Source organism: Balaenoptera borealis (genome assembly GCF_965194805.1).
Source record: "Balaenoptera borealis genome assembly, chromosome: 3".
Taxonomy (NCBI): domain Eukaryota; kingdom Metazoa; phylum Chordata; class Mammalia; order Artiodactyla; family Balaenopteridae; genus Balaenoptera; species Balaenoptera borealis.
The window spans coordinates 148,828,967-148,854,519 of NC_138866.1; the positions used below are offsets into that span (position 1 = coordinate 148,828,967).

Sequence of the window (25,553 nt, forward strand, 5' to 3'; positions counted from 1 at the left end):
CTTAAAGGTTTTTTTCTCCCCCCAACATTTGGGTGGTGTAGGTATCTACTGTCATTGTCTGACTTTTCTAATGATGTTGAGCTACATTTTCCTTTTTTTTTTTTTTTTTTAATAAATTTATTTATTTATTTATTTTTGGCTGCATTGGGTCTTCATTGCTGTGCATGGGCTTTCTTTAGTTGCTGTGAGTGGGGACTACTCTTTGTTGCGGTGCGTGGCCTTCTCATTGTGGTGGCTTCTCTTGTTGCGGAGCACGGGCTCTAGGAGCACAGGTTACAGTAATTGTGGCTCGTGGGCTCTAGAGCGCAGGCTCAGTAGTTGTAGCTCACGGGTTTAGTTGCTCCGCGTCATGTGGGATCTTCCCAGACCAGGGCTCGAACCTGTGTCCCCTGCATTGGCAGGCAGATTCTTAACCACTGAGCCACTAGGGAAGCCCACATTTTCCTTTTTTGCATGTCTAGGATTTTTAAAATTTGTACAATGGACATTGGAGATGATACATTGTACAGATTATGGATTCTTTTATCTTCTCCTGAAGAACATTGATTTTTGTATTAGCAAGCAGTCAAATTAATAGCTTGAACTTGACCTGAAGCTTGTGGAGTTCTGGTTCAACCCTTTGTTATGGTGAGTCTGTTTAAGTTTCACCATTATTATTAGGGTGAATTCCTTAGTCCTGCCCCATAGTCTTCTAAGGCATAGCCCCTATGTTATTTCAGTGGGCATTCTAAAGGCATTTACCAAGCCCCTTTAAATTTGTGGAAATCAAACTACAAATTCTGTCTCCCTTGCAGTACACAGCAGCAGAAATATCTCCCTTTCAGCTGTTGCTTTCCACTGGGCTCCTTGGAGTCTCACCCAGTGGATGTGCAGTAAGGAGTTATCCAAGGATTTGTGGAATTTTTTTAAAAATAAATTTATTTATTTAATTTATTTATTTTTCGCTGTGTTGGGTCTTCGTTGCTGTGTGCAGGCTTTCTCTAGTTGTGGTGAGCGGGGGCTACTCTTCGTTGTGGTGTGCATGCTTCTCATTGCGGTGGCTTCTCTTGTTGCAGAACATGGGCTCTTGGCGCATGGGCTTCAGTAGTTGTGGCACGAGGACTCAGTAGTTGTGGCACACAGGCTTAGTTGCTCCGTGGCATGTGGGATCTTCCTGGATCAGGGATCAAACCCGTGTCCCCTGCATTGGCTGGCGGATTCTTAACCACTGTGCCACCAGGGGAGTCCCTTGTGGGAATTTTATGTGCAGATTTAGGGGATCCCCTCTCTGTAGATACCTCCTTTCTGGTGTATTCCCCCCTCAGTTTCCAGCTGCTCCACCCTGAAATTTATCCACTGATGTCTTAAGCCAAGAAGTTCTGTGGCTTTCTGCATGAGGTTTAGCCACACCACACTGTACAGATGGGGGAGGGCCCTAAGGGGAAAGCTTTGGAAAGACAGACCTCATCCAGTGTGGTTCTCTTCACTCCAGGTTCTGTTGGCTCTTGATTGCTCCAAATAATTTTTAATTTTATCTTTTAAATTAACATTTAGGGACTTCCCTGGTGGTGCAGTGGTTAAGAATCCGCCTGCCAATGCAGGGGACATGGGTTTGATCCCTGGTCCGGAAAGATCCCACATGCCACAGAGCAACCAAGCCCATGTGCCACAACTACTGAGCCTGCACTCTAGAGCCCGTGAGCCACAACTACTGAGCCCACGAGCCACAACTACTGAGCCCACGTGCCACAACTACTGAAGCCCGTGCACCTAGAGCCCATGCTGCGCAACAAGAGAAGCCACTGCAGTGAGAAGCCTGCACACCACAACAAAGAGTAGCCTCACTCGCCACAACTAGAGAAAGCCCGCATGCAGCAACGAAACCCAATGCAGCCAAAAATAAATAAATAAATAGATAAATTTATTTTAAAAAAATTAACATTTAGTAGAATTGGCTATTTTTGTTGTACATTTATATGAATTTTAACACACTAGTAGATGCATCACAATCAACATAGAACAGTTACACCATCCCAAAAAACTAACCCTTTTTAACATCTCATATTAGTATGAACCACATGGAACAATTACTGAACCAATATTGATACATTATTATTAATCAAAGTCCATCCTTTATTCAGATTTCCTTACTTGTTTTTGCTGAGGCCCTTTTTCTGTTCCAGGATTCCATGCTAGATGCCATATTACATACATCCATCCTAAATACCAAATTACATATTACCAATTACATATTACATATATATCATATCTCCTTGGGCTTCTCTGGTCACAATAGTTTTAATTTGCATTTCCTTAATATGTTGAACATATTTTCATGTGCTTACTTGTTTTCTGTATAATCCCTCTGGTGAAGTGTTTGTTCAAGTCTTGTACCTTTTTTATTGAGATAGAATTCACATACAATAAAATTCACCATTTAAAAGTGTACAGTTCAATGGTTTTTAGTATGTTCATAAGTTTGTGCAACCATCACCACTATCTAATTCCAGAACATTTTCATCACCGCCCAAAAACATCCCATATCCACCGAGCAGTCACTCCTCATTCTCCTCTCCACCTTCCCCCAGCTCCTAGTAACCACTAATCTTTTTGTCTCTGGATTTGCCTAGCCTGGACATTTCATATAAATGAAATTATATATTCTGTGGCCTTTCGTCTCTGGCTTCTTTCACTTAGCATAATGTTTTGAAGATTCATCCATATTGTAGTATATATCAGTACTTCATTTATTTTTATGGTCAAATAATATTCCATTGTTTGAATATACCATGTTTTGTTTATCCATTCATCAGTTGATGGACATTTGGGTTGTTCCCACTGTTTGAATATTATGAATAATGCTTCTATAAACATTCATGTACCAGTTTTTATTTGAACTTATGTTTTCACTACTCTTGGGTATATACCTAGGAGTGGACTTGCTGGGTCATATGGTAATTCCATGTTTAACTTTTTGAAGAACTATCCAGCTGCTTTCCAAAGCAAATGCACCATTTTACATTCCTATCAGCACTGTTCCAGTTTCTCCACATTCTTGCCAACCCTTGTTGTCTTTTTGATTACAGTCATCCTAATAGGTGTAAAGTGGTATCTCATTGTGGTTTTGATCTGCTTCTCTAATGACTAATGATGGTGAGCATTTTTCATGTGCTTATTGGTCATTTGTATACCATCTTTGGACAAATGTCTTCAATACCTTTGTGCATTTTTTTTTAAATTTTATTTATTTATTTTTATTTATTTATGGCTGTGTTGAGTCTTTGTTTCTGTGCAAGGGCTTTCTCTAATTGCGGCAAGCGGGGGCCACTCCTCATCGCGGTGCGTGGGCCTCTCACTATCGTGGCCTCTCTTGTTGCGGAGCACAGGCTCCAGACGCGCAGGCTCAGTAATTGTGGCTCACGGGCCCAGCTGCTCCGCGGCATGTGGGATCTTCCCAGACCAGGGCTCGAACCCGTGTCCCCTGCATTGGCAGGCAGATTCTCAACCACTGCACCACTAGGGAAGCCCCCTTTGTGCATTTTTAATTAGGTTGTGTTTTTATTATTAAGTTGTAAGAATTCTTTGTATATTACGGATACTAGACCTTTATCAAATATATGGTTTACAAATATTTTCTCCCATTCTGTGGATTGTCTTTTCACTCTTTTGATAGTATCCATTGACACACACAAGTTTTTTGCTTTGATGTAGTTCATCTATTTTTTCTTTTGTTGCTTGTGTTTTTGGTGTCTTATCTAAGAAACTATTGCCTAATACAAGGTCACAAAGATTTATATCTATGTATTCTTCTAAGAGTTTTTAGTTTTAGCTTTTGCATTTAGGCCTCTTATTCACTTTGTGTTCTTTTTTTTTTTTTTTTAAAAGGAATTCCTTTATTTTTATTATTTATTTATTTATTTATTTATTTATTTATTTATTTATTTATTTATTTATGGCTGTGTTGGGTCTTCGTTTCTGTGCAAGGGCTTTCTCTAGTTGCAGCAAGCGGGGGCCACTCTTCATTGCGGTGCACGGGCCTCTCACTATCGCGGCCTCTCTTGTTGCGCAGCACAAGCTCCAGATGTGCAGGCTCAGTAGTTGTGGCTTACGGGCCTAGTTGCTCCGCGGCATGTGGGATCCTCCCAGGCCAGGGCTCGAACCCGTGTCCCCTGCATTGGCAGGCAGATTCTCAACCACTGCGCCACCAGGGAAGCCCTGTGTTAATTCTTGTATATGGTATGAGGTAGAGGTCCAACTGCATTCTTTTGCATGTGGATATCCAGTCATCCTAGCACCATTTGTGAAAATAGTCGTTTTCCCACTGAATGATCTTAGACTCTTATTGAAAATCAATTGACCATAGCTGTATGGGTTGATTTCTGGACTCTCAATTCTATTCCATTGATCTATATGTCTATCCTTATGCTAGCACCACATTGTCTTAAATGTTGTAGATTTGTAGTAGGTTTAAAACTGGGAAGTGTGAATCTTTCAATTTTATTCTTCTTATATAAGATTGTTTTGGCTATTTAAGGTCCTTTGCAATTCCATATGAATATTAGGATCAGCTTTTCTGTTTCTTTTTTAAAAGGTAGTTGGGATTTTGATAGGGATTGTGTTGAACTTGTAGATCAGTTTAGGGAGAACTACCATCTTAATATTAAATTTTCCAATCCATGAACATTGGATATCTTTCCAGTTATTTAATTCTTAATTTCTTTCAACAATGTTTTGTGGTTTTCAGTATACAATTCTTGCACTTCCCTGTATAAAATGAATCCTACGTATTATTTTTGATACTATTGTAAATGGAATTGTTTCTTGAATTTCATTCTAAGATTGTTCATTGTTAATGTATAGAAATACAACTGATTTTTGTGGATTGATCTTGTATCCTGCAACTTTGCTGAACTTGTTTATTAGCTCTATTTAGTTTTTTGTGGATATTCTTTAGTATTTTCTAGATATAAGATCACATTACCTTTAAATAGGGACAGTTTTACTTTTTCTTTTCCAATCTAGATGCTTTTTATTTATTTTTCTTTCCTAACTGCCCTGGCCTGAACCTCCAGTACTATGTTAAATAGAGTTGGCAAGATCATACATCCTTGTCCTGTTTCTGATCTTAGAGAGATTTTAGTCTTTCATCATTAAGTATGATGTTAGCTGTGGGTTTGGTTTTGTGTGTATGTGTGTGTGGGGGTAAATTATACATAACATAACATTTACCACTTTAACCATTTTTAAGTGTATAGTTCTGTGTCATTTAGTATATTCACACTTGTGTTGTGCGACAATTATCACCATCCATCTCCAGAACTTTATCACCCCAAACTGAAACAACTAGTAATATCTGTCACAGTCTCCACTTCATTTTATGAGGCTATTGTAACAATATATAAAGCAGACAATGACAGTACCAAAAAACCCCAAAACCCAAAAAACAAACAAACAAAACCTTATGGGTCAATCTTTCCTATGAACATAGATGTGAAAAGCTATCTTCTAAAACATTAGCAAACTGAATCAAGAAATGTATTAAAAATTATGACCAAGTTGGGTTTATTCTCAAAATTCAGGCATGGGTTAATATTAGGAAATCTATCAGTATAAATCATTGCATTACTAGATTAAAGAATAAAAGCCATATATTAAATCTTGTTAATTATGTAAAAACATTGAACGAAGTTTAACATCTGCTTACGATAAAAACCTTTAGCAAATTGGGAATGGAAGAGAACTTACTTAATAAAGGTTATCATGACAAATATATTTAATAGCAAAATGTTAGAGCTTCAGTTATAGGTTGAATTGTGTCCCACAAAAATTCATATGATGAAGTCCTAACCAGTATTTCAGAATGTGACCTTATATAAAGAGGGTCATTGCAGATGTAATTAGTTAAATTAATAATAGGTCATTAGGGTGAGTCCTAATCCAATATAACTGGTGTCCTTATAAAAAGAGGAAATTTGGACACAGAAGCAGATACAGACGCAGAAAGAATGCTCTCTGAACATGAAGGCAGAGACTAAGGTGATGTGTCTACAATGCTAGGAACACCAAGATTGCCAGTAAACCACCAGAAGCTAGGTAAGAGGCATGGGACAGATTTCCCCTCACAGTCTCAGAAGGAACCAACCCTGCTGATACCTTGATCTCAGACTTCCAGCCTCCAAAACTGTGTGGCAATAAATTTCTATTGTTTAAGCCACCCAGTTTGTGGTACTTTGTTATTAGCAGCCTTCAGAAATTAATACAGCTGGCTTTCACAAAATTAGAACAAGACAAAGACGTCTGCTATTACTGTTTCTATTCAACATTGTACTGAAGGTATTAGCTAGTACAGGGGAGGAAAAAATTCTCTACCCTTTTAGGGTCCCTGGCTGGGCCTAAGAATTAAACGGACATAGGACAGATTAACAGGAGAAAAGTGTGCACATTTTATTAAATCTTCACATGTACATGGAAGCCTTCACAAGAGAATGAAAACCCAAAGAAGTGACCAGAGCAGGAAGCTTTTATACCTTTTAGACAAAGAAACAATAAATTTGTGAAAAATTGATAAGACAAAGGGGTTTGAGCTCAGGATAGTAAATGGTGAAGAAGTCTGATATAATAGTAAATACATAAATTGATCTCCGCGCCTGGTTCCTGGCACAGAACTCCTAAAACCCTTGTAATTTCCTATGTAATAAGAGCACTAGGAGCATCTTTTGTTCTAATATTTGGTCTTTGGCTCCAGTTCCTAAATGTCTTGGGATTTCTTGGGTGCTGGCAGTGTCTTTTGTTCTGAGGTGACTCTGGGTGGGCTCCTGGATGGAGGCTGGTTACCAGAAAGATCAAGCCATGATTAGAAGCTTGAAATTTTCAGCCTCACTTCCCATTCTCCAGAGAGGGGAGAGGGGCTGGAAATGGAGTTAATGATACATCATACCTACATGATGAAGCCTCCCTAAAAATCCTCAAAGTATACAGTTCAGAGAGCTTACAGGTTGGTGAACACATGGAGGTGCTGAGAGAGTGGCATGCCCAGAGAGACATGGCGTGGAAGCTCCGAACCCCTTCCCATATACCTTGCCCTATGCATCTTTTTCATCTGGATGTTCATCTGTATCTTTTATCATATCCTTTTATAACAAACGGTGTTGACTTGAAACAAATAGACTGCAAATAGGTATTTCTCAGGCAAAGATGGGTTTATTTAGGATCCGCAGAGAACTTCAAGGTCTGCAATCCTGGGAGAGCCACATGCACGTTCTCAAAAGGCAAGGGAAGAAGGATGCTTTTATTGGGAGGGAGGAAAAGGAAGTTGGGAAGGCTATAGTAAACAGAGTCCATGGCTTTTCACTGGCTGAGTCCTTGCCAGGAGAGAAAAGCCGGCTTTCTTCCTGTTGGGTTCAGCTTCCATTACAGGGCACGAGAGCTCCCCCTGCTGTTTATTAATTTTTTACAGTAGTAAGTAAACTGTTTTCCTGAGTTTTATGAGCCGTTCTAAAAATTAAATGAACCCAAAGTGGAGATAGGGGAGGTCATGGGAAGCTCCAATTTATAGCCAAGTCAGACAGAAGTTGTAGGTAACCTGGGGACCTAGTACTTGAGGTTGGCATCTAACATGGGGGCAGTCTTGTGGGACTAAGCCCTTAACCTGTGGGATCTGAAGCTATCTCCAGTTAGATAGTGTCAGAATTGAGTTAAATTGTAGGATACCCAGCTGGTTTCAAAGAATTGCTTGGTGTGGGCAAAATCCCACACAATCTCTTGTCAGAAGTTTTGTGACCGTGGTACTAGTGTGAGAGTAAAGGAGAATCACACAGGAGGAAAAGCAAATTTTTCCATTCAAGAAGTAACTAGGAAGATAAGGGTTAGTTTAACAAGGTTTGTTTGTATAGATTTCTCAGCCCCAGATTCCCCATCTCTGGTGACAAGAATGTCTTCCTTCCTTCTGGTACAGGGAAAGTACTTTTCACATGGGAGTTTTAGCTCCTGCTTTCAGAAAGAAAAGGAGGGTCAGAGTGTCCTTCTTACACCTACTATTTCTTCTTGCCTTTAATTCAAAATCATCAATATACCAAAGTGGCATGTGTTGAGGTGACATAGTCTGGTTTCCTTCACTAGTACAGTAGGAGAAGAAAAAGAAGTAGAAGGCAAAACAAATAAAAGGCACGGTCCAACCTCCCTTGGAGGTTACAGTCTGGGACTGTATCAGCACTTCATGGAGAAAGGGGAAGGAAACAAAGTGAAAGATGCATCTTGACTCCTGCTCCCTTCACCAAGGCTGCCTTCAAGAGAGTGGTTTCTCGGGTTTATAAGAATGGTCTTTCTCTGTAGGTATTTTATTTTAGATATTGAAACCTAAGGTCCTCAGTCTAGGAAATGTTTCAATGAATTTTTAGCCTAGAGCTACTGTTGTTGTTATTATTATTTCACTATGCCAGATATATTGAATTCTATGTGTCAGACATTATATAAACTTAATGTTTAAAACAACCCTGAAGGGGCTTCCCTGGTGGCACAGTGGTTAAGAATCCGCCTGCCAATGCAGGGAACACAGGTTCGAGCCCTGGTTCGGGAAGATCCCATATGCTGCGGGGCAACTAAGCCCGTGCGCCACAACTACTGAGCCTGCGCTCTAGAGCCCGTGCTCTGCAACATGAGAAGCCACCGCCAATGAGAAGCCCACACACCGCAATGAAGAGTAGCCCCCACTCACCTTAACTAGAGAAAGCCCGCACGCAGCAACGAAGACCCAACACAGCCAAAACAAAAAAAACAAAAAAAACAAAAAACACCCTGAAAAGTAGATTGCAAGAGACCTCATATACTGTGGAAAGAATTTGATCCATCCTGTAGTCCCCTGAGGAGCTACTGAAGGTTTCTAAGGCATAGGAACTTTGTAATTAGGTAAGTTTTAGAGAATAACTAGTGAGCACTGTGAAGGATAATGGAGACAGGGTAAGCAGGTTTTTTGGGGTGGCTGGGTGAGAGCACAAGAATAATTAAGAGCTGAATATGAACTAAGGTGGTAGCAGGCAGAATAAAAAGTTGGGGACATAAAAAGAGATCGAGGTAACTGATACTTGAGAATCCTTTTAATTGGGTTGTCCCCAGGCATCCTTTCAACTCTCCTTTCCTAACTGAAGTAGGTTGAGAGTTAAGGTTTCTTCCACCCTAGTTCTTTATTCGTGTTCACTTTATACTCTTTCGAAATGCTCTAACAATTTATTTGATGCTCTCAAAACAAGTACAGATAAGCATTATAGACAGAATGATTTTAAGTGGTCTTTTTCAAGGTTCAAAAGGCACAATCAAGACCAGACCCCTGATGTTCTGACAGTTGAACCCCATGAGTAAAATACTGAGGAACTGCAGTTTGTTTGGCTGATAGGCTATTGAGAGAACAGAACATACATCTTTACAAGGTTTCACTCCTGTTTTATTACAGATAAAGCTCCTTCTCTCATCTTTATTCAGGGTCATCCTGAGGGAATACATTTAGAGGTCTTCACATCAGGAAAATCATCACCAATGTCTTTCTTGTCTATCTTGTCTATCACCTATCTTCCCCAGTGGCCAGGTGGGACTTCTCTCATAGTATCCAGACAAGATGGTGGTGTTTCACCAACTGACCCTTCCCACAGCCTAGGAAAAGCATAGTGGACCTGTTTATCCCTTGCTCTTGATTATGTTACTCTCCCCACCCCACAGCTGGTTCCTGCCTGCAGTGGAATGCTAAATTGGTTGGTTGCCCAACCAACAAACAGGCTGTAACAAATAAGAACCACTTTTCCTCTAAAATAGTGTTTTATCACAGATTATTGCCATAAACTGGTTTCTTCAAAAGGTTATGAGTTTCTATCTGTATGTAACCATAAATGAAACATTCAATGTTTCAAACATACAATGAAGACACATATAGGTGAGAAATGACCAAACTGAAGTTTGGAAAGTAAGCAATAAAGCCATATGTGAGCCTGAAATGGAGAAGCCTATGAAAATCTCAAAAAAAGACAAACCTGGGATCAATAAAGGAGCTTATAGTACACGTACACAATTTATTTGCTCCTAAGTGGTAGTTTAAGCAGAAAATTTTGCTTTTAATTCTGATACTTACACAATTCACAAATTCACCTTTATTTTTAAAACTTTTGGTGAACCAAAGTTTTAAATTTTGTATCTCAGAGTGAAGAGAGAATTTGTTCGTTTCATAACCACAGAAACAAATGAGGTGAAACATCGAAAACAAATTAAGAAAACAATCTGCCTCCTACTGCTATGTACACTCCAGGTTAGTGAAGAAATGGATAATGACTAACAAACTGTTGGCTAAAGTCACAGAAATGACTTTCCAGATGTTCTTGCTCAGTCAAGGGAGTTATACCACAGGAGGGAATGATCCATATCTAATTCCAAGCAGAAACTGGAAAAATATAGTATCTTAACTCTTTCTTTGTTTCAGTTACGTAGTGTCATAAGAACAGAATAGCTCTTCCTAGGAAGAGGTTGTTCTGTTTGAGAAAACATATACCCAACCATGTAATTATCATTGCTGATGTGCTTCATTTCTTTGAGTAGATCTAGGTTTCCATCTGGTGTTATTTTCCTCCTGCCTGAATGGCTTCCTTTAATATTTCTTGTAGGGAGGGTCTGCTGCTGCTGAATTCTTTTAGCTTTAATAGGTCTGAGAAAGTCTTTACTTCACTTTTGCTTTTGAAAGAGGGTATAGAATTGGTATACCTTTTGTTTTGAAAGAAGGTATAGAATTGGTAAAGAATTCTACCTTGACAGTTTTTTCTTTCAGTATTTAAGGCTAGAAGTCTGAGATCAGGGTGCCAACACAGTGGAGGCCTGCTGGGGGCTCTCTTCCTGGCTTTTAGACGACTGTCTTCTTGCTATTTCATAACATTAGGGGGGTGGGTGGAGAACTCTTTGGTTTCTCTTCTTCTAAGGGCACTAATCCCATCATGAGGGCCCCACTTTCATGATCTCATCTAAACCTAATTATCTCCCAATGACCCCACCTCCAAATACCATCATATTGGGGGTTAAGGCTTCATATATAAATTTGGGGGGGGGCACAATTCAGTCCATAGCATTATACCTATCCAGGAGTATTCCTTCTTATAATTGTCACAATGATAGTAATAAACATAACTTAAGAGCTTTTTATGTACCAGCACTGTGTCACATGCTTATATGGATAGCTTCACATAGTCCTTATTACATATATGAGGGAAATGAGTCTAGTTCATTAACTAGACTAAGGTTACAGATGTTGTTGTAGAGCTAGGATTTGAGCTCAGGCAGTCTGACTTGAAGTCCTGAACTCCTAATTCCCTCCCTATACTGACTGAACCAGAGGAAAAATCATTTTGAAATCTGATAAATTCAGGAATTTGTTTTAGTTGTCAGATTTTTATGGACTCAGTAGAGAAGGGCTCCAAACATTTAAGTGGTTCTTTTGATAACTACTCATAAGAAAATAGACCAGACAGACCAAAAAAAAAAAAAAAAAAAAAAAGTTGACATAAAAAGAGTTAAAAGCAAAGAAAAACTTTGGAGAGTGTACAAATACCAGTTTGAAAAGGTTAACTCCTTGAGTGCTATTCATATGAGGTGTGCCTTGCAGAAAGCACCAGAAGTGATAACCTATCTAATGGGCTAACAAGGAAAAAGTGAGTGATGACCTATCATCCCTTGGCTCCAATAGGGTCTAGGAAACTAGTACTGTCAAATACTGCTGGTAAATATATATTTGCATTCTTTCTGGAGAGGAAATTTGAAAATATGGATTTAAAACTTCAAATATTCTCCTGAACAAATAATTTAAATATGGGCACTTGGCTTAGAGAAGTCAAGACATACACAAAATTGTATGTATACAGATAGTCATTACTTCAAAAATAAATTTATATATATTCTGGTTACCAAACACACACTAATTGTTAAAATGTTCAGAAAATACAGAGATGTCTAAAGAAATAAAAACATATAATTTTGGATATTACCTCTCAGATTTTACCATTGTTAATGGTAACAATGAAACATTATTCACTAAATAAATTTGATGGCTCCATAGAAAATACCCTGCCTTCTTCCATTCAGACTGTCAGCATTCCTGTCCCATCATCTTGGCCCAATGACACGTCTCACCGAAGTACAGAGAGCTCATAGCTAGCTCATTCTTAAATACGCACAGTCAAGATTCCCCCAGACAGCTGAAGAAGCTTCCAATATAAAGACTGAAAACAACAATTCAGGGAACGGGAGAGAACATGCATGCATGTGCGCACACACATGCACATACACACACACGGAGTGAGAAAACTGCACCCTTAAAACAGTAACAGGATGTTATGAAAGAGTAACAAAGGACAAAACCTCCTGAAAGTTAAAACTAGTGCTGAAATTAAATCAGTAGAATGGGAGAAGATATTTGCAAATGATATATCTGATAAGGGGTTAATATCCAAAATATACAAAGAACTCATACACATCAAATCAAGAAAACAAACAACCTGATTAAAAAATGGACAGAGGACCTGAATAGACATTTTTCCAAATATGACATACAGATGTCCAACAGACACATGAAAAGATGCTCAACATCGCGAATCTCCATGGAAATGCAAATCAAGACCACAGTGAGATACCACCTCACGCCTGCTAGAATGGCTGTTATCAAAAAGACAAGAGACAAGTGTTGGCGAGGATGTGGAGAAAAGGGAACCCTCATGCACTGTTGGTGGGAATGTAAATTGGTGCAGCCACTATGGAGAACAGTATGGAGGTTCTTCAAAAAAACTAAAAAGAACTACCATATGATCTAGCAGGGTATTTATCTGAAGAAAAAGAAAACACTAATTAGAAAAGATATATGTTCCCCAATGTTCACTGCAGCATTATTACTATCCAGGTGAGGTGAGGCAGGAGGAGGCACTTGCCGAGAATTGTACATCCCTTTCTTTAACATGACGCATTTAAGTGATTCACCCAAGAATGCTCTTCCAGTGTACTGGCAGCACCTGCTGTCAAAGTGGGTCGCCTTTCTCTTGTCTCCCTAACGCCCTTATGTTTACACAGGTGTCTTGAATTGATTTAAAAACCATCACACACCAAGCATCCAGGAGTTGTCCCCTGTATTCGTCACACGGGAAACCTGTTATCACCTCCTCTTCCCGTCAAGGTGTCGCTCTTGCTCTCAGATTTAGCTTAGCATCGAGAGAAATCAGAGTCCAAACACCGATTAAAATGTACAGATAACGAATGATGGGAGTTTCCACGAAGCTCACGCAGGTAAGACAGTAGAGATAACAACACTCTGCTTTTCTGTTTTGCTATCTGTAAAGCAAGACTTTCGACCTTGATGCTAAGGTTTCTTTCACGATTCTGAACTTCTATAAGTTATAGAGGAGGAAGAAAGGGAGGTGTATCAGAGGAGCTCAAAACTTACCACTTGATCAGGGAAGGAGGCAGTGATGTGGAGAAAGAAAAGCCCAGGGAGAGAGCTAAGCAGTGCTGGTTCTAACCTGGACCTTCTTTACCGGGGAAATTGAGGGAAGGCCCTTAGAGGACAAGGGCCGCCTGGCCGCGATCTGATTGGCCCTTGCGCTTCCGGTCCTGGAAATCCTGTCTTCCAATTGGCTATCCTTGGGGGGACTGACCAGAGCTAAGGTGGATGGAAATATTTTGCTTCCTGTTCTCAAACCTTATTGTGCTCACCCTCCGGCTTCCTAATTTCGAGTAAAAGGAGACATCTTTCTCCCCTCCACTGCAAGAGCCCTAGCAAGGCCTCTGACCCCATCCACTCCTGATAACTCAGAACTAGGTGGGCAGCCTACAGGTAGGGTGTGAAGAGGCGGGTGTGATCTCTGGCAGGGAAAAAGGGAAAGCAAAGAGATAGTGGACCTGGGCTTTAGGAACCTACTGTCAATTTAAAAAAAAAAAAAAAAAAAGTCAATAGTCGAACTAAGAAAGAAATGGAAAATTTTATTCCAGCCAACTTGAAGATTATAACCTGAGAGTCTTTGAGAAATCTCTGAGGACTGTTCCACCTGTTAGAGGTCAAAGCACAGTTATATAAGTTTTTGAGACAAAGGGGGTTATACATCAAATGATGTATCATTTACAGTTTACACAATCCAGATGTACACATATAAAGTGAGCAGTGGGTCATGGGTCATTGTGACCCCTTGCAAGATTAAGGAGGAATGTTATCTCCTAAGGGGGTCTGGTTAATGTAGATGCACAACACACAATAAAGGGAAGAGAGGATGCCCAAATGGGCAAAGAAAAATTTTATGTTTAAATTATTCTCATCTTGCCATAAAATATGGATTTTATTTCATCATTACAAAGTTCTTTCCCAGGACACCTGAAATATATAAAGAAGGAACATAATCTTTACCACTGGAAAATCCATGACTCCACGCAAATTTCCTTGTGACGCCTTAGAATACAATTCCAGCTATATGCTAAACTGTTTTTGCCGAAGTAAACTCTGAAATCATAAACATGATGTGAGGGGCTGCCTGTACATTTAGACCTCGGTGTCATTAATCAGTATATGTAATCTTAACAAGGTTATGCAGAAGAGAGATGGAGACAGATGACACACATTGAAGGTCAATGAACTTTGAAGGACAGACATAGAAATAGACACAGAAATAGAGATGGAATGAGTGGCAGTGGGGAGATGTATTATCAATTAATTGTCAACTATGGGACAAGATGGCAGGATGAACTCATGTGGAAATGAAATCTCCCTTTTCATACATACCAAAATGCTAGATACAATACTTTTTAAAAACCAGGGACTTCCCTGGTGGTCCAGTGGCTAAGACTCCACTTTCTCAATGCAGGGGGCTCGGGTTCGATCCCTGGTCAGGGAACTAGATCCCACATGCCACAACTAAGAGACCACATGCCGCAACTAAAGATCTTGCATGCCACAACTAAAGATCCCACGTGCCACAACTAAAAAGATCCCACATGTGGCAACTAAGATCCAGTGCAGCCAAATAAGTAAATAAATACATGAATATTAAAAAAACAACAACAACAGGGCTTCCCTGGTGGCACAGTGGTTAAGAATCCACCTGCCAATGCAGGGTACACGGGTTCGAGCCCTGGTCCTGGAAGATCCCACATGCTGCGAAGCAACTAAGCCCGTGTGCCACAACTACTGAGCCTGTGCTCTAGAGCCCGCATGCCACAACTACTGAGCCCACGTGCCACAACTACTGAAGCCTGCGCACCTAGAGCCTGTGCTCTGCAACAAGAGAAGCCACCACAATGAGAAGCCTGCACACTGCAAGGAAGAGTAGCCCCCCACTCACTGCAACTAGAGGAAGCCCGCACGCAGCAATGAAGACCCAATGCAGCCAAAAATAAATAAACTAAATAATTTTTTTAAAAAGTAATATAGTAAAAAAAAAAAACCCAAAAACTAAACACATAGTTCAGCCTGAAAGCAGAAGGCTTTAAATATATATATAGAGAGAGGTGGTTCTCTCTCTCCCTCTCTGTCCTGATTGCTTCCAATATATACATATATATATATATATATATATATCCCAACTGCTTCTATTTTATATAAATATAAATAAATATATATTAAAACATATGTGTATATGTGTGTATGTGTATGTATATATAATGTATATGTTACCAAACCAAACTTGGATCTGCTGGCCGGAACGCAGTAAAGCCAATCTATCACACCAGATTGCGATGAAGGAAAAATGCAGCATTTATTGCAGGGCACCAAGCAAGGTGTCCTGGTAGCTAATGCTCAAAAGACCCAAACTCCCCGATGGCTTTCAGGGAAAGGTTTTTAAAGACAGGGTGAGGGAGGGGGGTTGCGGGGTGCGTGATCAATTGTGGACATTCTTCTGATTGATTGATGGTGAGGTAATTGGGAGTCAACATCATAAACTTTCTGGTTCCAACCGGTCTGGGGTCTATGTGCTTGTGTTCAGCATACAGTTAACTTCTTCCACCTGGTGGGGGTTTCAGCATTTGCAAAACAGCTCAAAGGATTTGGCTCAGAATATTATCTATAGACCTCGAGGAAGAACTAAAGGTCCTTGACTTTGTTTAATGGCTAAACTATTATTATTTTGTCTTGCTTGACTGTTTTCTTTTGTTTCTGCATTTTCTCACTTCTCTGATTAACTTTATTTTTTGGAATGTGGGGAAGGCGTAGGAGGCTAAAGTTTTTCTACAAACAAGAGGTAGCAGGAATACATGGGGGGGGGGGTGTCTGTCCCCCCTTATGGGGGAAAGCCCCATAAGGTCCTGCTCAGAGAGAATATTCAGGTGCCCTAAATAAAGTGGCTACAACAATGAGAACTGAAGCCCTGTGATCCACAAAGTAACTGAACCAAATATATGCCTTAGGGATTGGGTTTTAACACCTGAGGCACAGGCTTGTGCCAGTGGGAAAGCTGAGACTGAGGGAGGAGCCAGGAACGGGCAGCCCCTTCCATGAACTAAAACAATAAAAGCTCCAGAAAAGGCAGATTTAGCAAATAAAAATACAAGACACCCAGTTAGATTTGGACTTCAGATAACAAATATTCAAAACATACATACTAAGTAATTATTGTTTATCTGAAATTCAAATGTAACTGAGCATCCTGCATTATATCTGGTAACCCTACCTCAGAATGAAGTGAGGCGGCAAGTCACACATACATTTTAGGGGGTGGTAGTTCCAGGCAGAGAGAATAGCAAGTACAAAGGCACTGAGGTAGGAACACAGTTGGCATATTTGAGGAATAAGAAAGCTAGAATGGCTGAAGTGGTGAGAGCAAAGGGGACAGTAGTAGAAGATGAGTTGGAGAGGCAGACTGGGGCAGAGATCTCATTGGGCCTTGCAGCCCATGGTAGGGACATAGGATTTTATTTTAAAGTGTGATGAATAGTCACTGGGCAGTTTGGGACAGGAGAGCGACTGGTGATTCAATAGGATTATTCTGGTTTCTGTGTGGTAGAGAGAGATGAGGGTAGAAACAGAGAGTCCAGTTAGGATGCTCAGCCAGCAATCCAGGCAAAGATGTTGGTAGCTAGGACTAGGTTAGTAATTATATTGGGGGAAAAAAGTGATCAGATTCAGTATATATATTTTAAAGTAGAACTCATTTGCTGATAGGTTTGATGTAGAATGTGTCTGAAAAAGAGGCATCAAAGATGACTCCAAAGTTTCTGGACTGAGTGACTGGGTGAATGCTGGTATCATAAGATGAGGAATACTAAGGGAAGAGCAGGTTTGAGAGTGGTGGAAGTCAAGAGTTTAATTTTAGACCTGTTAAGTTTGAGATATGTATTAAACATCAATCAGAGGGACTTCCCTGGTGGTGCAGTGGTTAAGACTCCACACTCCCAATGCAGGGGGCCCAGGTTCAATCCCTGGTCAGGGAACTAGATCCCACATGCATGCCGCAACTAAGAGTTCACATGCCACAACTAAGGAGTCCATGTGCTGCAACTAAGGAGCCCTCGAGCCACAACTAAGAAACCTGTCTGCCTCAACTAAGGAGCCCACGAGCCGCAACTAAGACCAAATAAATAAATAAATATTTTTTTAAAAACCCATCAATTGGAGAAGTGAGGTTAATGTCTGGATGTATGAGTGTGGAGTTCTGGGGAACTGCCAAGACTAAAGAGTTAATTTGAGGTGCACTAAAATAGAGACGATTAAAGTCATTACATGGGAGGAAACCAACTGGAATGTCAGTGTAGAAAGGAAAAAGGACTGTACTCTGGGGTATTCTAAGATTAAGGGTTGGGATGAAAAGGAGGAGGAGAATTAAGCAAAGGAAACTGAGAAAGGGCAGCCAGCAAGGTAGGAGAAAAACGAGGAGAGTGTGGTGCCCTGGGAACAACTGAAGAGAACATCAGGAAGTGGGAGAGAGATTAGCTGTTTCAAATGCTGCTGGGAAAAGGAATAAGATGAGGACCATGAATTGTCTGTGACATTTTTCAATGTCAAGATTAAGAGATTATGGGAGCCGGACTTCCCTGGTGGCACAGTGGTTAAGAATCTGCCTGTCAATGCAGGGGACACGGCTTCAAGCCCTGGTCTAGGAAGACCCCATATGCCGCAGAGCAACTAAGCTCATGCACCACAACTACTGAGCCCGTGTGCTACAACTACTGAAGTCCGCGTGCCTAGAGCCCGTGCTCCGCAACAAGAGAAGCCACCGCAGTAAGAAGCCCGTGCACCACAATGAAGAGTAGCCCCCGCTCACCGCAACTAGAGAAAGCCCGTGCGCAGCAACGAAGACCCAATGCAGCCAAAAATAAATAAATAATTAAAAAACAAAAAAAAGAGATTATGGGAGCCATAACAAGAATGGTTTGCTATGGTGGGGATGAAAATCAGATGGAAGGGGGTTAAAGACAATAGAAGATGAGAAAATAAAGACAATGAACTATAATTTCAAGGAGTATTGCTGTAAATGAAAGCAGAGAAATGGAGTAGGGGCTGCAATAGGATATTGGGTCAAGGGAGGGATATCTTAGTAAATGACAGCAGTTATTATAATCTATCTGTAAACTAGCGGGAATCATCCTGTAGAGAGGGAAAAGTGGACAATTCAGAGAAGAGAGGAAGAATGGCAGGATCACAGTCTCCTTGAGTGGTTGAGAAGAGACGGAATCTAGTTCGCAGATGGAGGGACTGGGTGTAAATAAGAGCCCAGACTGATCCACACTAACGGGAGAGATTTTATGGGACAGATTTGGGAAGGTAGGCAAATGGGGGCAGAGGGAGGACTGAGAGTGTGAAGTTATCTCCTGGTTGCTTCTATATTATCAATAAGAAATCGAGGAGGTGGGGAGAGTTCTGAAGAGAGAGGGGAAAGTGAAATGTTCTCCTGGAAAATTGATATGAGCGTAATGAGAGTAATTGATAAAATGAGAGTAATTGATAGAAAAAATTTTGCAGTATCTTCGGGAGAAATCACATCTTTATAGTATTGAATCCTCATGTTCACGGCCTTGATGCACCTTTCCATCATTTAAGCCTTCCTTTTTGTTTTTCAGGACTTTCAAGAAGTTTTCTTCATATAACTCTCTGTCCCTTCAAATTCAGCAACAATGTCTGGGTGATGGCTTTTCAAAGCTAAGTGATATGGAGGGTGCAGAGTTTTTTTTAAAAAGCCAGATTTTTGTCTTCAGGGGTCATAGTATCTGTGAGTGAGTCTAGGTGTTTCCATTTATGTGGACAATTGGAAAGGAATAGAATGCAGGGGGCCGATTAGTTTACTATGAGAGTTCATAGTGGGCAACAGCCACTCAAGAAGAGGAAGAAAAAGATGTCCAGTCACTTTATCAGGAGCATCTATGCTCCTGCAGTCCTGCTCATTTACCTGGCACTAGAGGACACACATGTGCAGCTGTTGGAGTCACAAGGAAGTCCTGACTGGTTAGCAATTCTGTTTGATTTGGCTGTTCTACTTGAGACTTTTCTTCATCTCCCCTTTTCCTTTCAGAAATATATCTAAAAGGAGTTAGCTGGGTGTTTTTTTTATAGCATCAAGCTACCAAATGTATTGAGATAAAGGGGAGGGGGTTGTGAGCATTGGTACACTGTTTCTAGCTAAGGAGATGACAGGCTTTTGGTCCTTGGTCAATTCCATATAGCATGTAAATAATCCTAACAATAGTTCATTTGTTTTTTATTACTGAGCAGCCTGAGAAGTCTGTTGTCAAGATTTTGATGGCTATATTTCTAGGCTATTTTTTGTACTTAATGATATTTTACAATAGTGATATCACAAGCTAAACTGTAAACTACTGTTTATCTTAATATAAATTTTTTTTTGCAACAGCAAAGTATCCCAACTCTAAGCCACCATGGATCTGATGATCTGCTCATCACAATAGCTGGCTTCTGCATGGTAGCTTAACTCTCTAGGTGAAAAAGAAAAATTCAGATTGCTCATTTGTTATATCTATAATTTTTGTTTTTACTAGAAATGAAACAAAGTAAAATGAAAGACTGAAAATAAAGAGGTAAGCCATGAGAAATCAGACAGAGGTAAAGAGAAGAAAGAAGGAACAGTAACATTAACATCAGATAAGGGTATATTGGTTAGATATAAATTGAAAGCACTAAATAGGATAAAAATTAATTTATGAAAGGCACAATTTACAGAAAGGATAGAGCAGTCATAGTCCTGTACAAACCAAAGACATAGCAATTGAATACATAAACCTACCTTTTGGAAATGCAAGAAAAACTAGTTTAAAATACATTTAAGTTGGAATTTTCAATCACACCTCTTTTAGAATTAGACTGATCTAGGAAATATATCAGAGAATTGAATTCTGCAATCAATAAATTTGAATACTAAAACCAATACACCTGATGTAATAGAAACACATAATTTTCCAAATATAAGTAGAAAATATGCATATTTTAAATGTCCATGGAATATGTAAACATTGACTATGTTCTTGACAAAGAAGAAAACCTTAATTTAAAACATACAGAACTGGGCTTCCCTGGTGGCGCAGTGGTTAAGAATCTGCCTGCCAATGCAGGGGACACGGTTTCGAGCCCTGGTCCGGGAAGATCCCACATGCCGCGGAGCAACTAAGCCCGTGCCCCACAACTACTGATCCTGCGCTCTAGAGCCCGCGAGCCACAGCTACTGAAGCCCCTGCGCCTAAAGCCCGTGCTCGGCAACAAGAGAAGCCACTCCAATGAGAAGCCCGCACACCACAACAAAGAGTAGCCTGCGCTCACCGCAACTAGAGGAAGCCCATCCATGCACAGCAATGAAGACCCAACGCAGCCAAAAATAAATAAATTAAATTAAATTTTAAAAAATAAAAAAAATAAAAGGTACAGAACCTAATTCTCTGATCATAATAAAACTAGAAAAAATAAAAAGATGATTGAAAAAAAAATTTTTTTAATGATACCAAGTCCTGGATAAACCTTGGATCAAAGAGAAAATTACAAGCAAAATTACAAACATATGTAAAGAGGAATGAAAAAGAGAATACTTTAAACTAAAAGCTATAGAACACAACACAAGCTGTATTCAGAGGCACATTTATGGCCTTAAGATGTCTTCATTAAAAACAAAAGATTAAAGGGACTTCCCTGGTGGTCCAATGGGTAAGACTCCATGCTCCCAATGCAGGGGGCCCGGGTTCAAGCCCTGGTCAGGGAACTAGATCCCACATGCATGACACAACTAAGAGTCAGCATGCTGCAACTAAGACCCAGAGCAGCCAAAATAAATAAATACATATAAAAAACAACAACAACAAAACCAAAAAACAAAAGATTAAAAATGAAGGCACTTAGAAAAAAATAAAGAATCTTAGATCCATATTTAGAAGTTAGAAAAGAACAACAAAACAAAAGAGAGTAGGAAGAAGAATTATCACAAAAACTAAAATTGAAAAACAGAATAGCAGAAAAACAAACTCCAAAGCTGGTTCTTTGACAAGTTCAACAAAATAGACAAATCCCTTGTGAGCCTGACTTAGAAAAAAAGAAAGCAAAATTATGTAAGGTTAGGAATGAGAAAAGTAAAAAACCACATGTGCAGAACAGATTTTTTAAATCATAAGAGAACTCTATGTCTAACACAATGACAACTAATTTGAAAAACCTTCTGGAAATGGATGACTTCCAAGCAAAGTATAAATTATAATTGATCCAGAAAAAGTAGAAAAGATGAGTAATTCAATTATCATAGAAGAGAGTAGACACCTTGTTTAAAATTCACATATAACAATGCTTCATGTAACATAGTTTCACAACCAAGTTCTCTATTCAGTCTTAAAAGAGCAGATAATTCTAAAGTTACTTAAATTATTTCAGACCATAGAAAAATGTGAAATGCTCCCTAATTTATTTTAAGGGATCTCATATAATTTTAAATACCAACATACAATTAACATAGTACCAAAAAAACCTACATACCAATCTCACTAATAAGAGATATATTCTAAATAAAATATCAATAAATGGCACTTAGGAGTGTATCAAAAGAATAATATACTTTGACCAAATAAAGTTATTTGAAGAGCCTATCAGTATTTTGATAGGCACTGTTTCAAAAATTTTTGTCATAAACTTTTATCTTTAATACACTGAATTTTCTCATCCTGGAACATGAAAATCTCGATTTACTTAAGTCTTTCATGTCTTTCAATAATATTTCATATTTCCCATAAAAGTCTTGTACATCTTTTGCTCAGTGTATTCTGATAGGTTCCTTTTTTTTTCTATTTTATTACTGGTATATAAGAAAATTTTAAGGTTTTATATGTTGATTTAGCCACTTTGCTGAACCATTTAATTAGTTCTAATAGTTTGTCATTTCATTCTCCTGCATTTTCTAGAGAGAAAATCACATCATCTGAAAATAATATTTTTGCTTCTTCCTTTCCTAATCTTTTTTTTTTTTCAAATATTTGCAAACTCTTTTCATCCCTTTTTTTTTTTTTTAAACTTATTTATTTACTTATTTATTTTTGGCTGTGTTGGGTCTTTGTTTCTGTGCGGGGGGCTCTCTCTAGTTGTGGCGAGCGGGGGCCACTCTTCATCGCGGTGCGCGGGCCTCTCACTATCGCGGCCTCTCTTGTTGTGGAGCACAGGCTCCAGACGCGCAGGCTCAGCAGTTGTGGCTCACGGGCTTAGTTGCTCCGCGGCATGTGGGATCCTCCCAGGCCAGGGCTCGAACCCGTGTCCCCTGCATTGGCAGGCAGATTCTCAACCACTGCGCCACCAGGGAAGCCCCCCTTTCCTAATCTTTTTTATCTTTTTCTTGTTTTGTTGTGTTGGCTAGAAAACCTAACACCACGTTGAAATTAGCAGTGAAAGTGGGTATCCATTTTTCTCTGACTTTAATGGGAATTTCTCTAATGTTTCATCGTTCTGTACAATATTTACTATAGATTTATGGTGCCTTTTGTCAACTGTTATTTATCCATTCCCATTTTGCTGAAAGTGTTCTAAGTAGATACTGAATTTTTTCAGGAAAACATTTTATCAGTTGAGATGATCATACAATTTTTAAACCTCTAAACTATACAAATGATTTATAGCAACAGATTTTCTTTTCTTTCTTTTTCTTTTTGTTTTTCAGTTTTTGGCCACACCCCGCAGCATGTGGGATCTTAGTTCCCCAACCAGGGATCAAACCCGTGCCTCCTGCGTTGGAGGGCAGAGTCTTAACCACTGGACCACCAGGGAAGTCCCAGATTTTCTAATATTAAATCATTTCATAAGTGCTTTCTTGTTCCAAATGAAGTGCAGGACTGAATTTGCTAATATTTTACTTTAGAGCTGTGTATCTATGTGAGTTTGGTCTCTAGCATTTTTTTTTTTCTTCCCCTTGTGCTGTATTTATCAGGTTTTTCTATCAGGGGGATGCTAACAATACAAAATAAGTTGAACTACAATGAGGTATCACTTCACACAGGTCAGAATGGCCATCATTAAAAAGTCTACAAATAATAAATGCTGTAGAGGGTGTGGAGAAAAGGGAACCCTCCTATACTGTTGGTGGGAATGTAAATTGGTGCAGCCACTACGGAGAACAGTCTGGAGGTTCCTTAAAACACTAAAAATAGAGTTACCATATGATCCAGCAATCCCACTCCTGGGCATATATCCAGAAAAGTCAAAAACTCCAATTCTAAAAGATACATGCACCCCAGTGTTCACAGCAGCACTATTTATAATAGCCAAGACATGAAGCAACCTAAATGCCCGTTGACAGATGAATGGATAAAGAAATGTGGCATATATATATATATATATATATATATATACACACACACACACACACACATATATATCTATGGAATATTACTCAGCCACAAAAAAAGAATGAAATAACGCCATTTGTGGCAGCAACATGGATAGACTTAGAGATTATCATACTAAGTGAAGTCAGTCAGACAAAGACAAATATCATATGATATCACTTATATGTGGAATCTAAAAAACTGATACAAATGAACTTATTTACAAAAGAGAAATAGACACAGACATAGAAAACAAATTTATGATTACCAAAGGGGAAAGGGGGGGGGAAGGATACATTAGGAGGTTGGGATTAACAGATACACACTACTACTATATATAAAATAGGTAAACAACAAGGACCTACTGTATAGCACAGAGAACTATATTCAATATCTTGTAATACCCTACAGTGGAAAAGAATCTGAAAAAGAATACATGAATATATATATTAATCACTTTGCTGTACACCTGAAACTAACAGAACATTGTAAATCAACTATACTTCAATTAAAAAAATTTTTTAAAGTAAGTTGAACAACTCTCCTCCACCACCTCATTTCACACCACAATTTCCATGACAAAAAAAACATCAACAAGTAAAAATCATGCAGCTTGAAAGCAGCATTCCAGGAATAAAGGACAGCATGATCAGGGACACCAGGATGAAAAAGCACAGGATATGCTCAGGGGATAGGGTTTACGACTTCTTAAACTGGAATAAGTAACACAAAGAAAGTTTGGCCCAAGCTGCTAATTAATCTTCAAAGCACAACCCCCCTGCACTCAATTTATTCATTTTACATACAGAACAGACTCCAAACTCCAGCCTGCGTTCAAGATCCCTCCTGCTTTAACCTAACTTCTTTTTACATTCCAACCTGTGCTTGTCTGTGATGTCTGTCTGCCTAGCATGCTGCCTATGATGGTCTATGATGGCACATCCAAATCATACCCACCTATCAAGGGGACAGCCCAAATGTCCATGAAAACTTCTCAGATCCAATGAAATTATATTTGAATTCACTTGTACTACAGCTATTTATTGTCAGCGTTTGGCTTGCCTACTTCTTAAGCTCTTTGACATCTATACTGGGTTGTACAGTGTCACATTCCCCCCACCCCCACCCCATTCATGTCCTTCCTGGACCTTAGAATGTGACTTTATCTGGAAATAGTGTCATTGCACATGTAGTTAGTTAAGATTAGGTCATACTGGAGTAGGATGGGCCCTTTATCCAACGGGACTACTGTTCTTTTAAGAGATGAGACACAGAACACCACATGAGAACAGAGTTAAGAGACTGGAGGAAGGCAGGTACAAGCCAAAGAACACCAAGGATTGCTGGACAGCACCACATACTAAGAAGGGGCAAGGAAGGGTTTTACCTAGTCTCAGAGGAAACATGATCCTGCTGACACCTTTATTTCGGACTTCCAGCCTCCAGAACTGTGAGAAAATAAATACCTGTTGTTTTAAGGCACCCAATGTGTGTCACTCCGTTATGACAAGCCCTAGGAAACTAAGGCAACAGCAATTTTAATTTCTAATTTACCTTTCCAACCCAAAGACTGCCATATCCATAGACCAGCCCAGGACTACGTAGGCCCTCAATCCCGGCGGTGGTAAAGGAATGAGTGAACTTCAACAGTCCTACTAATCAAGAATTACCAGGCGCTTATGAGCTACTGCTGTGAGATGCACAGCCAACGCTCAGCAAATGGTAGCCATTATTGCGGCAAGATATGGGGCTACACAGATAAACGAAAGACAGTAAGAAACTAAATACAG

At 39.5% G+C, this 25,553-nt stretch overlaps 1 protein-coding gene across 1 annotated transcript in view; it reads right to left on the reverse strand.

The window, feature by feature from the left end:
* Window positions 1–25,553, reverse strand: part of LOC309625878 (uncharacterized protein) — a 33,468-nt gene that overhangs the window by 7,362 nt on the left and 553 nt on the right. The window contains exon 2 of the mRNA XM_082385925.1: window positions 25,151–25,211. The gene's annotated coding sequence lies outside the window, so the exon portion shown is untranslated. The remainder of the gene's footprint in view (window positions 1–25,150; window positions 25,212–25,553) is intronic.